A 5,795-nucleotide genomic window follows, 5' to 3' on the forward strand; every position below is an offset into this window, starting at 1 on the left:
TACAATATCCAAAATCTAAGACGATATCTATTCTCCTATCTCAATATTGATATAATATTGCCCAGCTCTAATTCATACGTTTACGTATTAACGCTGGGTTTTTTCAGGCAGTTTTGTCTGTAAGTTCTTCTAACTCTTCTTTCTCTCATTTGCATTTATGCAACTCCAGCCTGTTCACATCATGTTTCCTCGCTGCTTGTAGACCCCCCATACACACACACACACACACATCTGCATCTTTCTTCCCTCCCCCTCTTTCCCCACCTTTTTCCTCCCACCCTCTTTACTATATCTCTTACTCTCTCTTTCGCTCCACACACCAGTCCGCCCCCCTCTCGTCTCACTCGCCTTATCGCTCACTCCCTCTCTCCTTTTTTCCTATCTCTTCGCTGACCCCCTCCTCCCTCCTTCACCACCACTACTACCTCTGTTCCCGAGAGAAGATTGATTGGCTAATCTAGCTGTTTACCCACAATGCCTAGTTTTGCCTAGGAGGAGAGGGCAGTGTAGACAACATGAAGACCAGAGACATTTAAGGAGAGAGAGAGAGAGATTTAAACTTCACATTTCTTCTCTAACATGACAATGCTTAATGACAGTGCAATATGTTAATTGTTTATTTAAGATCTTATGTGCTTTTCTTAATCTTTCCAAGTACAAACAGTTGTACAACGCTCTGGAAACATAATTAGCTGTCTGTTATGCTGCAGATTTGCTTTACCCACCAGTCAGCTTTTTTAAAAATGTATCCTCAAAAATCTATTCAAACCAGCCCACATTATCCAGCATTTTAAACACCCTGTGATGTGTTTTCCTTAACATTACTGTAGGGCCAAAATGATATTCATTGCCGTTGAATAAAAAAAAAAAAAAGATTGTTTCCCTAAAGATAGTCGCTTCTGCCTTAACCTCTGTTTCGCCTCTTCTCTGCCACCAGCAGAATCAGTAATGGAAAAAGTGAAAAGAGCTCCATTAGACTTAATAATTAGCTGTGTGATGAAGTACGGAAACACTGCATTACACATGCTGCACAGCCTGATGTGTTACATGTGTGAAGGCAGTCGTTTGTATCTTTTGTGTTTTTAAATTTTATATTTTTGGGGGGAACAGTGTGTCTGGGAGTTAATGTGAAACTGCAGCGAAAAGACAACACTACTCTTTAAAACCCATCGCTGATACAACACATTGAATGGTACTTGCAGATCTATTTTATAAATCTTGATTTTTTTTTTTACTTGATAAAAACAAAATTGTAATTTAAAAGAACTTGAATTGTTATTGAACAATTGCTATTGCTACTGACCAATGGCTGAGAAGTTCAATGCAATTGACTCAATGTGTGACTATCAGGGCTAACGTTAAGTGGACACTGGCAACTGTGTACATGGTTCTATAATTTCACTGAGAAACTGCAGTGGTAGTTTAAAGTATACTCTCTTTGGCACTGAAACTTCCATTTGGGGGTAGTGGAGCACCAGTGCAGATATCTTCTGCCCACTTCACCTCCACGCTAGGTAATTTGGACAGCTTTTAACACGACAAACCCCCAACATGAACGAGGTGGAGTGGAAAGGGCGATGGTTTAGGGTCCTGATAGGGATTAATAGCGATTGTCTCCACATCACCTGATGATGTTGTCCAGGCAGCTGGCTTTGAAGTGAAAGTTTCATATGTATACAAATGGACAACCATTTTGTTTTAATAATGTGTTTATTAGAAGAAATGTATTATCAGCATATTGGCCTAGTGTTTAAAATCCTTTAGTGTAAGTTTCGTTGAAGCTATATTCTGGTGTCACAGCTCTCATTCTCCATACTCTTGTCTTTCGCCCTCTCTGCCTTCTCCCTGGAGTGTTGGCTAAGAGGATGTTGGGTCTACAACATGTATTAGTGCTGTCATCTGGCGTGTGTGCATGTGTGTTTGTGCACGAGTCACCCTGTCTGGTTCAGCACTGATGCTTTGGCATCAGCTTTTAGGGAAGCACATGTGTGTGCTTGGTGTACATGTTGCACCAGTTTTTGTGTGTGTGTGTGTGTGTGCGCGTGTGTGTGTGCGCGTGTGTGTGTGCGCGCGTGTGTGTGTGCGCGTGTGTGCGTGCGCGCTCCAGAGCAAAACACACTGTTTTGACTGGGCTGATAAATAAGCTGGATCACCACAGTCAGCTATTTTTCCATCAGTCTCCACACTCTCACTTCTTTACCTCCCCCTCTTCCCTCTTTCTTCCCTCTCTCTGTGTGCTAAGGACAGCAGGTCAAGGAGACAGTGATGAGGTACATATCAGTGTGAACCAGAATGTAGATTAGTACCCTCTCCAGGCAGGGACACAAATATAAATATATATATACACACACACACACACACACACACAGATACATTCACTGTCTATTTCTTCCTCTACCCCCTTTCCATCTAGTGTTTATGTCTCTGTCTTTATCCCTGTGAAAGGTATCTGGCGGAGGTCAATAATGTGTTGAGCACTATTGATCTGTCCGGTAGGTCCTATGGGTGAAAGAGAAGGAAAGGGAAATGGAGAGGGAGGGATCAATGCTATTCTGTACAGCCATCTACATACTGTACCAGCCAATCAGATCATTAGTCTTCTGTTCTCTGATAGATTGTTAATCAACAGTGTGGGTTTGTACCAAGGAGGAAAAGCAAACACAACATGGTGTCCTCGCAGGGAGCCACAACTGTGGAATAACGCGTCAGTTAAAAATATTTTTCCATAAACACACCAACGGAGGTGGATAAAGTTTATTACACGGTACTTTGGGTTGTCCCAATTCAGGCTGAGTGAATCTTTTATAGTATTTGTTTCTCAATGACTTGTTTGGGCTACAAAGTTTCAGGAGGTGCGTCGTCAGGGGACCAGCAGTCCCAAACCCAAAGATATTTACTGGCACTTTGCTGGTGTAGCTTTTCTTAATTTAATGAGCAAGTCTGTAGATCCTTAAATACTTTTTAAATAGACTTAAAATGTTATATTACGCGGTACAAAAAAAATAGTAATAGAAAAGTGCTAAAGTTAGCAGTTTTCTATCCAGGGATGAGCTATAGTTCTGGTCTGTGGTCCAGATATTGTATTATTGATAGCCAGGTAACCTAAAAACGTACCTAATATTTTTGTGCAGCCGTGGCTCCGGCACGCTTTGACAGCTGCAACGGAAGGCCATTAAAATATGGTTTACAGTTTTAACAGTGTAAATATTCCTAGACATTTGAGAATATGTCCCATGGGTTTTGTTGAACTTTCCTCCAGCTTCACTGACAGAAACAAATTCTTCTCCTTCCTGCTGCATGTCAGGCATTAAAGCCCTTTCAAGGTGCGCTGCCACCCTACGCTTCCTCTGCACAGTCCTTAACATTTACAGACTCCTCTCCATACATATCCCCTGAAAACGAAGAATTCACCTCAACTACAAAAATCTCTGTTTTATATCAACTAATTAGTGCATCACAGATGTTGGCTGTGGATTGCCTTCTTGAACTTGTTTCTTTGCATAAAGGGATGCTCTACCTGTATGCTATGCCTGCATTAAAAGTCATTGTTTACCTGCACCAATGTGAATAAGTCAAATTCCAGTTGATTTATTTTCCTGGTGAATCAAGTTATTCTGATTCAAGGGGGCAGTCTTGTCACATGGTTTTCTGGCAGTCTGCCACTTCGGATCGTCGAGTTGAAATAGACCGGTAGATATAGACAGGGCTGTGGGTGCCACTGCAAAAACAAACAAAAAAAACACCGTTGGATCTTTTTTTGTATTTCCTCAGGCCAGTTGGTTTTAATAAAGACCGGCTGCATACTAAGTCTACCTCTGCTGGTGGCAACTGCGCTTTCTGAGGGCTTTCAGTTTGCTTTCAATCTGCAAATTGGAGAATGCACAAGCAGATAGTCGTTCATTAATAGTCTACAACAATAATGTGACCAAGTGATTGATTGTTAACATAACTACTTCTTTATTGTTTTTCTCTCTATCTTTTTTTAACTCACTAGCTCCTCTATCTCACTCTTTTGCTTTCTCTCTCTCTCTCTCCCCCGATCTCTCCCCCTGCATCTTCTTATTCCCTCTCTCTCTCCTGCATCTTCTTATTTTCTCTTTCTCTCTCTCCCCCTGCATCTTCTTATTCTTTCTCTCTCGTTCTCTCTCTCTCTCTCTCTCTCTCTCTCTCTCTCTCTCTCTCTCTCTCTCTCTCTCTCTGCGCGCTCCTCAAGCGGGGGATGCCAGGGGGACAGAGTGCAGATAGGACCTGTCTCCATAGCAACAGCTTCTGCAAGCTGCTGACACCCTACTAGGGGGGCTGAGAGGAGGAGAGGTTGTGATGGGGAGGAATGGTACAATGGTTGAGGCACAGGAAAGGTGTGTGTCTTGTTGTGCACCAGTGCTGGGAAAATAAGTGAGGGGGGTCACAGAGAGGAGAAAAGATGGAGAGAAAGTGTGCAGAAGAAGAGATGAAAGGGAGGGTGGAGGAGGAGAGAAAGAGGCAGCCGACCCGGCTTCTTCCCCAGGGACTCAGTGGCCTGCTCATGTTCACTAGCAGAATTAGCATAAAGATGGGGGGAGGTGTGTGTGTGTTCATTTGTTATGTGTGTTGGTTTCAGATAGTCAGGAGAAGAAGGGCAGTGAGTGTATTTGTGTACATGCGTGTAATTGGTAATATGCGTTTTTGTCAGGCATACAGTGTATGCCACATAAATGTAGTGTGTTCGTTAGGTGCGTGCGTGCGTGCGTGCGTGCGTGTGTGTGAGAAACTCCCTCCCCTGGGTCTTAAACCCCCTCCCTGTTCTGGTCCTGTAGCCTGTGGTTCTCCCCTGTCTGCCGCTCTGTACTGAAGCGTTGCACTTTATGAGCCTGTAATGCAACTCTTTGTGTCCCGAGTGTGTGTGTGTTTGCGCATTCATGTGCTTGCGTGCATTTGTTTGTTCCGGCGTACTTATGTAAGCACTCTGAACACGCATCTCCATCTATGTGTGTTGACAACAATACAGTTATATCATATTTAACTCTCGGGCTGAACCAGTCACCCCTTTTCCTCTATCCTAGATTTTAGTTATTGTTCGGCTGAACATAAAGGAGATTTAAACCGTAGTATTAATGTTAGATGTGGTAACATGATTGGTAATAGTCACATACACTTTGACTGAATGTAACCTTTGATCCAATAACTGTATTGTTGTGTATTATGAATTTAAAGTTGAATCTATTTTAAACCTGTCAGATTTATACCTTTAAGTCCTAATATAGTCATTTTCATTTTTTTTACTTAGAAAATCGTTCTAGTGAAGAAAAGAAACATGAGCTCCAAACGGACCCTATATATTACCCCTATATAGCTGAGAAACACTACAAACTCAACTTATTTGCTGATGACTTGTTACTATATTTTTAAGTAGTGTAAATCCTTTGATCATATGCAACATTCATTGTTACATTTATTGTTGATAATAATATACATAATACCTTGACAACATACGAATAAATATACATTATAAGTTCATAAAAGCAGTAGAAAATAATCTTTGTATGTTGGAACTAAACTCAGATAAATAAGTGATCCAAAGTGAATAAAATGAACCATAATGACCCTGACAATCAAAATATGGACCATTAGTAAACATATGTTTGATAAGATATGGAAATTATGTGTGTGAAATGAGACCCAAAGATAACGCTGTAGTTAGTATTTTTATTTTATTTAGTCCTCTTCCCTTTTGTAATACAATACAGCACCACCTACAGCCTCCAAAATTACATTTGTCTGTTTTGTTTGCAATGGATGCACTCGGCTGTACCTTT

General features: G+C 41.4%; 1 protein-coding gene across 3 annotated transcripts in view; it reads left to right on the top strand.

The window, feature by feature from the left end:
• The window catches only part of zgc:110158 (single-stranded DNA-binding protein 3), a 35,300-nt gene that overhangs the window by 17,253 nt on the left and 12,252 nt on the right, over nucleotides 1-5,795 (top strand). The gene's annotated exons all lie outside the window — the stretch shown is intronic.

The sequence above is a fragment of the Etheostoma spectabile genome, chromosome 20 (assembly GCF_008692095.1).
Source record: "Etheostoma spectabile isolate EspeVRDwgs_2016 chromosome 20, UIUC_Espe_1.0, whole genome shotgun sequence".
Taxonomy (NCBI): domain Eukaryota; kingdom Metazoa; phylum Chordata; class Actinopteri; order Perciformes; family Percidae; genus Etheostoma; species Etheostoma spectabile.